The following is a 10,735-nucleotide window of genomic DNA, read 5'->3' as shown; positions in this document are numbered from 1 at the left end:
TACTATGGCGCTTTTATCTTGGGGCGGTTCCCACTTCTTCAAGGGGGTGGAAAATTTGTTGGTCAAAATAAGCACGGAAGTGGCTAAAGAACCTATTTCTAAGCAAAAACTGGTCTATACTTGTTTTTGAGAACTCAATACTTTTTGAGTTATGCGTAGTTGAAAATTGGCCATTTTCATTGAAAAATGACACCTTTTCGGACGGATTTTTTGTGAATACCTTAAAAACTATGCATCGAACTAAAAACACTATATAAAACATTTTTTAGATTATAAATAATATATAGATTCGTTCCTTCGTAAATGTTCTATTTATAATACAAAAAGAGATATGGTAGGTGAAAATAGTTTGTTTTTTGGTGCATTCTCAAATTGGTGTATTCAACTTGAAATAACAGAGGGACGGTAGGTTTTAGGTGTATACTGCTACCAACACCTTTTGTAGTGTTTGAAAAGGCCTTTACAACGAGCACCGTTAAATGTCGGGTACTTACAAACTAAGCGAGATATGGTGCAAAAAAATATATGACTAATGTACTTTAAGGAAAAATGAAAAGTATATACATTTAACTCCCCATCCACCATAATTTAAATGCATTGTTTTCCTTCTACAATACCTTTTAATATATATAGTGTTATTTCTACTTTTAAAAAGTTGAACGGGTTTAAAATGAATGGTTTTTGTAAAAAATATGATCAAATTATAGAATGAATTTTTAAATTTTCTTAAAAATCTTCCTTTTTCTCCATGTAATTCGAAAATAAAAATATTTCACCCCTGAGAAGTGGTGGGAACTTCCCCCATGATAAAAGCGCCATAGTATATAGGATAGGCTTTGAATTAGGAGATTGGGCTACTCCCAAAATTTCATTAAAATCCATGCAGTAGGATAGAATTTGGAGATAATATCTTGTTCTTAATCTCGCGCATTGACTGGCGTAATCGAAATATAATGAAATGCAAATATTGTAAACTATTAATTTCTCAGAAAAATGAACTAATTTGAAATGAAAGTATGACTATAATATTCTATTGATTTATGCAATAATCTACACATCTATAGTGTGTCCCCGAAATATGGCATCGAACATTTTCTCAAATTCAGGAATTAATGATGCGTAGAACCATAAAATACTTTTAAGTACAGTAGGTGTTTCTAAAATATCAAAATAACGAGTAACTTTGTTATTTTTATAGAATTCCAGTATCTAGTACCATAACGATAATAGATCGGTACGATAAAGTTCTCGGGCGGCCCTTCCGTCCAGCGTTTTTCTTCTAAATATGGGGCCGTTTCTTACTGAGTTCATGCTTCAGTTTGTTCAATAATGTAGAATAATATTGGTTATTAATACGTTTACCTCCTTCAAGGTACTCAATTAAAATTATTTCTTTGTACACCCAACATACAGTGGCCACGATCTTTTCCACCTTTGATCAGCTCTTGGCCACTTCGGAACAATTTTGGTGTGTAGCAGTAGATTCAGATTTCATCAACGGTTACCAATCCATAGCAGAAGTCAGATGGATTGCGTTTCATAAGTTCCAAATAGTGCTGAGAATAGGCCACACTACCATGTTTTTGGTCAAGGGACAGCAACTGCAGCACCTATCAATCAGCAGGATAATTTTTTCATATTCAAAATTTTATTAAGAATATGATAGTGTGCTCTTTACTAATTCTTGTGGAATATGCCAACACCTTCACTTTACGATCAGCTAGGACCGTTTCGTGGACTTTCTTCACATTTTCTGGTGTAACTGCATCGGTGGGCCCCCCTCCAGTACATGCTTTATCCAATGATCCATACGGTCATTACGAATTTACCGGAACCGAAATTTGATAGTGTAGTACGAAGGAACATTAGTCCTATAATATTTATCCAGTTTTTTTTTTTGTTTTTTTCGCCGTTTTTTGTTTCAAATAATAACGTTTTGATCATTTCTGCCTTAATTTTATCATGACCTGGTGCCTTTCCATTTTTTATCTTTCTAATCGCCTCATTTAATTCATCCATTGTAATGTTTGGTATAAAGTCAACTTCTTGCTCGCCCGTTCTTTCCTCATCTTCTTCACTTGTGCTGTGTGGTTCGTGTTGTAGTAATTTCTGGAAATACTCTTTCCATATTCTCATAATGCTCACTTCATCAGTCAGTAGATATCCATTCTGATCTTAAGTAATTATGTTGCTGCGTTGATTATTTTATTTTTGAGTTTTACCAGTTTTACTCGATGTTATCGTTTTCTAGTTTTTCATTCTCGACAATCTTCTCTGATACTCTTTTTTTGTATAAGTATTCCGTGGATTCCGTATTTAGTCCTCCCATTCTGATTTTTGTTCGTGTTGGTCTCTCTCTTGGCTATTTAATGATGATTCTTATCTCACTAGTTATGTTTGAAAGCGGTTTAATATAAAAACTACGATTATTTACTTTCCATCTACCCCAAAAGATAATACCGCCTGACCTATATAGAATGTCCTACACATAAAACCAAGATTTTATCTTCAATTTTAGTACAGCAAATATTGTTAGCAATAAACTGTTGACATTATCCAAGCAAATTATACCTTTTTATATTTTTTTTACAATATCGGTACTAATAAAATTCTATTACTTAATCATAGGCAGTTATAAAGATTTACGCAAGTTATAAATAATAATTTTCAGATAATCTGTACCAATTCTTTTATGAATTGTATATATTAAATGGTGATTTAAATGTATTTATATTAACTAGCCATGTATTATCAGATTTGTATAGACAATTGACCATATTTTATAAATAATTTGCAAAATTAGATAATTTTGTCGTGAATAATAATTTATATGTCGTTAAATACTTAAAATAATATATTGTAGTATAGATATTATCTAGATGGCAAGGAATTTTCAGATATATGTTTAATGAAAATACTAAGCAATCTTACTTCTTCTTCTTTTTTTTTCTAGTGCCGACTCCACTAATGAAGTTTGGCTATAACCAATAATATGGAACTTGCATAAAATTTTAAATTCGAGAAAAATGTTAACAATAAATGTAATAAATCACAGCAGAACAAATTTAAAATATGTATCAAAGATAAAAAAAGTTGTGTTTGTGTTCCGTTTGGCCCCTAAAGGCGATTCTAAATTCAAATTATAGCAGCTAGCCCAAAACGCGTCGCGACGTCATATGGTTGTATGTTTACATTCTGCACCAACAAAGTAAAGAAAATTGTATATAATTTTAAATTGGACATTATAAACGTGAGTATGCTATGTGACGTCACAAGTGTTTTTGATTGTTTGAACAATGAAAACTTGAAATTTCACAAAATGGCACTAAACAACACTTATAGTGTTTTCCTTTTATTTTCCATAGTAAACCTTCTTTCCTTTCCTTCAAAAACTGTATCAAACTCCTTCTTCTTCTTCTTCTTCTTATAATAGGCCTCTTGGCCTGTTCCTTACCGATTTTGAGCTTGTATTCGTAGCTGTGGAGTTGACTGCCAGCTATCTCGCCACCTTTTAAAGGGTCTTCCTGTTGGTCTCTTGCCTTTTGGCTTCGAATTCCTGGCTATACGGGCTATTCTGTCGCTGTCCATTCTCGTCACATGCTGATTCCACTCTCGTCGTCTCTGTCTTCCCCACCGTACTATATCTTGTATGTTACATAGATCTCTTATTCTGTCGTTCGGTATTCTGTCTCTCAGTGGTTTCCCAGTTATTGACCTCAGCGTTCTCATTTCTGATGTTCTAAGTATCCTCTTGGTTTCTGCTGTGTCACATCTTGTTTCTATCGCGTAAGTCATGATCGGTCTTACACATGATTTGTATATGCGTACTTTCCCTTCCAGCCTCATATCTTTGTTTCTCCAGATGACATCCCTCAGACATGGTACCCCGTCAAAATAGCCCCCTCAAAAAAGCTCCGACAAAATAGCCCCGACATAATATCCCGCACACAAAATAGCTCCGACAAAATAGCCTGCAGACAAAATAGTTGCGGAATAATAGCCCACCGACAAAATAGCCCCGTCAAAATAGCCCCGACAAAATAGCCCCAGAAAAAAAGCTCCCTTCAGAATTCATCATGAAATAATTCCTTAAAGTACATTTTTTCGGAAATGGTAATTGTCCTCTATTCAGATGTTTATCTTAACCACAATAAATAAAAATTGTCTTTTCAGAGAACTTGAGTCCTGTCTTTCCTGCCTCTTGGAAGTTTGAACATTTAAGTTAAGCGAAAACCAATGTTAATTTATGATATAAACTTTTTTTTTCTGTTTTCGGGCAACAGTAAAATGCATTTTAAATTAAATAAATTGAATAAATTCTTCCTTTTTGTCAAATAATTTAAATTAAAAAAGAGTTTTTGGACACCTTGTATAAATAATTATATAAGTGTTTATTAGAGGCTGTTTTAGCCGTTTCTATTTTAGCCGGGGCTGTTTTCACCGGGGCTATTTTGTGTGCGATCTATTTTGTCGGTGCTATTTTGTTTGCGAGCTATTTTGTCGAGGCTATTTTGTGTTCGGGCTATTTTGACGGGGCTTTTTTGACGGGGCTGTTTTGACCGGGCTATTTTGACGGGTCACGCTCAGACATCCTGACACGTAATTGACTTTATTTGCTTGCTTCCGGACGCTCTCTTTAACATCTCCATAACTACATATTTAGATTCCCAGATATTGGAATCTCGAGACTTGTTCAATTAGTTCGTTGTTAATTACTAATTTGCATCTTATGGGTTCCCTTGACACTACCAGGGATTTTGTCTTGGCTGTTGATATTTTCATGTTGTAGTTCTTCGCCACTGTATTGAAAGTTTGTGCCATTCGCTATAGGTTATTCTCGTTATCGGAGATTAAGATTGAATCGTCAGCATAACAGACGATTTTTATTTGTTTTTCCGCCATCTTATATCATTTTCCAGTACCTTTAATGTTTTCTATGACTTTGTCCATGACTAAATTAAAAAGCAATGGGCTCAAGCTATCCCCTTGTCTGATTCCCGAGTTAATTTCTACTTCCGATGTTAGTTCATTCTCGACTTTTATTCTGGTTTTGTTCTTCGTATTAATGTCTTTAATTATCCTTAGCATCTTGTTGGGCTGATTTTTCTCCTTTAGCAATCTTAGCACATCTTCCAATCTTACACAATCGAAGGCTTTAGTCAGATCTATAAAGCACATAAATGCAGGTTTATTATATTCCAGTGCTTTCTCTGCAATTTTTCTGGCTATGAATATGGCGTCTATTGTGGACCTATTTTTCCGCAAACCTTGTTGTTCCTCACTAATTGTGTATTCTTCATTTATTTTATTGGCAAGTATTTTTGTTAAGAGTTTAAGAGTTGTGCTCAGCAAGGAGATGGTACGGTAGTTGCTACGATCTTTGCTGTCAAACTCCGATCTCAACAAACTGGTGACAAATATTATTACAATGACATACGATAAATGTCATTTGAATATAAATATTTTTCCCTTATTCCTCGACGATGAGCTGGCCAAATACCCAAGTAGGTGGAGGCCAATAAACTAAAGAAGAAGAAGAATATACCTAAATATAAACATAAATAATGTGACAACTATATGACGTCACGGGTCGTTTAAACTATTTTAAATCACAGAAGATTTTAAATTTGTACTTCTAAGTTATTATGAGATTTTGAAGGGTGAAATTTTGGAAATCTAATTTTTAAACAAAACTGAACATTATTATGTAATAAAAAAATGTCCAAGTTCCCTATTCGTCTCTAACTTCTGATTTTCTTAAAAACGTCTGTGTGTTTAAGCCTTTTAAGTCTTTTATCTCGAACGGTCGTCCATCATAGTTGAGTCAGTGAGTATCCCCATTGTTCTTAAATAGGACCATATGTTATCTCTCCATCACATTCTACGTCTACGTGGACGTCCTAAGAGCCTTCTTCCTGCCAGATTAGCTTCGCAAGGCAGTTACTAGTGAGTCTATGAATATGGCCTGCCCATCTTAGACGTAGGGATTTAATCTCCGGGACTACGTAGGTAGCCCTATACATCTGTTCGACCTCGGCATTTGCTCTCATTCGGTATTAGTTATTATTCAGGTCGGGATAAGGTCCAAACATTCTTCTGACGATTTTTATCTCAAAACACCGGAGTTTTTTTTCCATTGCCTTTGTCAAACTCCACGTCTCCACTCATACTTGAGCACCGGTCTAATTTCTAATACGATGGGTGGAAGAAATTAATTTGAAGGTGGATCGCAGCAAATAGAGGCAGCAAGCTAACAATATTTAGAGTTTTAGAATATCACCACGCCCTATAATTTTTTTCACCTCAAGGACTCAAGGAATGGGGAGGGGAAGGATAAATTTATATGTATAAATTAAAATAAAGGTCGTAGGTTATCAAAATAATATAGGAGAATATAATAATATTTGAATAAAAAATAATTAATTAACGAAGTAATTACATCAATTATAATTTATATTTCCTCCAATTATAAAGTAATAGCTGTCCCAATTAGTCATAAGATTCACTTACCTGATCGACGAAAGGTTGGTACTATTATTAATTGCACAATTATGTAATTTTTTATACTGATTTACATATTTTTTATTTTTTAGCTATGGTATCGATGTTTTAGATAATAAAATGGTATAGAAAATATTCAAGATCAAGGCTAAGGGTCTAGCAGTAGCCGGTTAAGATAGTGAAAAATGCCCCCAGCAATATCCTAAAAGTAAAATACTATGTTGCTCTACATAAAAAATTATTCGACCAAAAAATTTATGAGACCCCTAGCCCCAATTCAAAAAAACTAAAAAACGGTTTTTGGTTTTTTGGCGATATCTTCGGTTTGAATCATCGTGGAAACTTCAATTTTCTTTCATTTTGTAGAGTTGTTTATTATTGCCTACAGCGAAGTCTTTTTTCCATAACTTTTGGCGCAAAATTGATTTGTTTTCCTTTTGAAATGTTTAAACTTAGTTTAAAAAAATTTAGGCCGACCAAAAAGTCGAAAAAAAAATATTTTATTTATTGGGTAACAAATTATTTCCATGAAGTTTTTTCAGATGTTTACAGGTACAGTTTGTAAAAAAAATTTAACATCCTGTATGTCGTAAACAAAGTATTTACAGACAGATATTCATTAAGAGGAAAAAGTAGCGATCAACAGGTAGCAACAAACGCGTTCCAAGATTGCGGCTTTAATTTTGAATATTTTGTCGAGATATTTGGCACACATATTCGTAATATAATAAAGAATGGCGTTACAGATCCCAGTTTCAGAAATATGTTAGTATGTGGAAATTACTCTACAAATAAATAAAATATTGAAAAAAGGAGCCTGTAACGCCATTAAGAAAGACAAAAAAATACACTTTCTTCAAATAAACTTTTTTATCTTATGCCTAGATTTTGTGTAATCTTGGAACTACTAAAAATCGATTTTTTTATAACAAGAAATCGAACATCACTGACTTGGCAACATTTCGCGCTTATGTGTATAAAAATTATTGTTTTTGCACGATTGATCATTTTTGACTGTTTGCCGTGACAGATTTTACGTCAGTAGGTGACATTTACTAGCAACTCGACGGTAAGTAATCCAACTCGACGGTAAGTACTCCAACTCGACGGTAAGTAATTCACTTACCGTCGAGTTAAAAAATCTCTTAATTTTAATTTATTTTTTGAAAGAATAAAGAAAACTAACGAATTATTTATTAATATTGAAACTTATGGTACAATTTGTTAAATTATTTAATGAAATCCCACTTGTTTGGGCTGTTGTTTCACTTCTAACAGAAACTCCTGCAGAATCGCATACATTAGTAGTATCCAACATTTTTTCTCTTCAAATACGCGATCAAAGTTGAAAACTTGGAAATATCAATGCCATCATAAAGAAAAACGGTGGATTTAATCATTGAATATTCTGCCCAGAGGCTTCCAGGAGCTTTCAACTGCATATGTCTTTGAACGAAATATGCTAATAGAGTCTTTTCTTCGATTCTTAAATTCTTGCCTTCGCACCATTTTTTAAAACTTTGGTAGGTATTTTGATAACGGATTTTGGATTTTTCGGGAATAATTGCGGAACACCCTTCTTCCCAAGCCCGTTCAATTTCTTCAAATTTACTTTCGCTCATATTTTAATTTATAATAATCAAAATTGTACTTAAAATTATTGACAACTAAATAAAAACTCAATTCTTCATTGTTGTTATGCACCCTAGTTACTACCTAACAACCAAAGTATCTATCTTGATAAAATGAATGAAACTAGACAATATGACGAAAATGTTTAATTTTATAATTTATAATGTTATCAATCGTGCAAAAAACGTTATAAGCATGTCGAACGTTAAGGGTAACCAATCTCAGACAATAATTGGAGTCGTCGCTCCGCTCCTCCTCCAAACAATTGTCTTCGATCGGTATAAAACCCTTACCGTTCTCCATACTTAATGTACTATTTTGATAGTATAAACGTCACTGTCAGTGTCGAATTACCGACGCACTGTTGCCACACTTTTGAAAGTTCGCAGAACTTTCGCAATATTGGACCGCGTTTGTTGCCACCTGTTGATCGCTACTGTATCACCTTTTAATCACACTGTCATTATTTTTTTGAAGTTATACTTCTTTAGGCGCGATTGAGAGTAAAATTTCATAATACTGCGCGCACGCGCACACAGACAGTTTCGCGTTTAGTTGCTGAATATTTCAAGTTATATATAAATATACACTGGCTGACAAAAAATTTATGTCACTAGATGAATTACACACGTTTGACGCCTCGAATTTTCTAAACCTGTTGTTCGATTTGAGTGATTTTTTTAGTATCTTATAGCTTTATTATTTAAGAATATCAATGTATTAATATCGTTGCTAGACAGAAAAACATCATTTTATACCGGGTGTCACAATCATACTGTGTTTTTTCCTTAAAGTTCGGAACACTCTCTGGATTATTATAGCATAGATAAAATATTGAAATTAAAACTCGATTATAGCCTTAGGCTTTCTTAATATTTTCTTTTTTGATTCATTTTTTTATGTTAGATAATAAAAAAGTTAGGTACTTTAACAACTAGCCATGTTCTTTATCAATACAGGGTCTTTCTAAATAAGTACGACAAGCTCTATGGGGTAATTCTGCATGAAAAAATAATGACTACTTGCTTTGTAAACATATGTCCACAAATCCTTCGTTTCCGAGATACCGGATGTTGAATATTTTCTTACAAACTGACAGTTTATTTGTTGCTCTAAAACTGGTTGAGATATGCAAATGAAATTTGGTAGGTTTTAAGAGGTAGTTATTTGGCATTTTTTGCCATACAAATAAGAATTTTATTTTCACCATTGGCGTGCATACGGGTATAAATATTTTAGATACATCCCGTATGCACGCCAATGGTGAATATAAAATTCTTTATTGTATGTCAAAAAATGCGCAATAACTACCTGCTAAAACCTACCAAATTTCATTTGTATATTTCAACCGGTTCTATAGCAACAAATAAACTGTCAGTTTGTAAAAAAAAAATTCAATATCCCGTATCTCAGAAACGAAGCATTTGTGGACATATGTTTATAAAGCAAACCGTCATTATTTTTTTATGCAAAATTACCCCATAAAGTGTATCGCACATGTTTAGAAACACCCTGTATTGATGAAGAACATGGCTAGTTGTTAAATTACCTAACTTTTTTACTATCCAACATAAGCAAATGAATCAAAAAAGAAAATGTTAAGAAAGACTAAGGCTATCATTGAGTCATTTAATTTCAATATTCTATCTATGATATAATATTCCACAGAGTGTTCCGGACTTTAAGGAAAAACACAGTATGATTGTTGCACCCCGTATAAAGTGAGATTTACATGTCTAGCAACACTATTAACACATTGAGATTCTTAAGCAATAAAGCTATAAGATACTAAAAAATCACTTAAATCGGACAACAGGTTTAGGAAATTCGAGGCATCAAAATGTATAATTAATCTAGTGACCTAAATTTTTTGCTCGCCAGTGTATCAGTGCAAAAAAAGGTGTGAAAAGAATATATTAGTGTTTTTAGTAAATATATTTATTATACTTAATTTTTGTGTCTTTGGATTCGTCTTCATTGGGCGTAAAATAATAAAATATCTATTTTTATATTACACTTGTCACCGTGATGTGTAATTATGTATATCCGAAACGTCAATAACAGGCGCCTTGATAGCCTGGTTGGTAGAGCATTGGACCAGAGATCGAGAGATCGCAAGAGCGCGGGTTCAAATCTCGGACGATTCATATTCCTTTTTTTTTAAGTTTTGGTTAATTTTTTGGAATTATTGTTAATTTTTTGTATTGTAACTGTTAAGTATATTTATTTCGTTGAAATTATATAATATAAGTATAACTTCTTACGTGCGTACAAAGTACACACACATTTTTTTTTATGTAGAATTACCCCTTAAAGGTTGTCACACTTATTTAGAAACACACTGTATAAGCATTTCAAAAGCGTTAACAAATTTGAATTTCATATCAAAAATATTGCAAAAATAACATATTATAGGCAATAAAAAACACCTTTAAACTGAAATAAAAAAGAAGTTTGATTAGAACCGTCTTCTTTGAACAGAAGATGATTAGAACCGAAGGTACATTCAAAAACCAAAACAATCCATTTCGATTTTTTTGAGGTTATGTTCAGATCTAGGGGGGTAAATTTTTTTTGATATTTTTTGGGATGTACTTGAAGG

Source organism: Diabrotica virgifera, chromosome 8, assembly GCF_917563875.1.
Source record: "Diabrotica virgifera virgifera chromosome 8, PGI_DIABVI_V3a".
NCBI lineage: Eukaryota > Metazoa > Arthropoda > Insecta > Coleoptera > Chrysomelidae > Diabrotica > Diabrotica virgifera.
Note: the sequence above shows the minus strand (reverse complement) of the source record.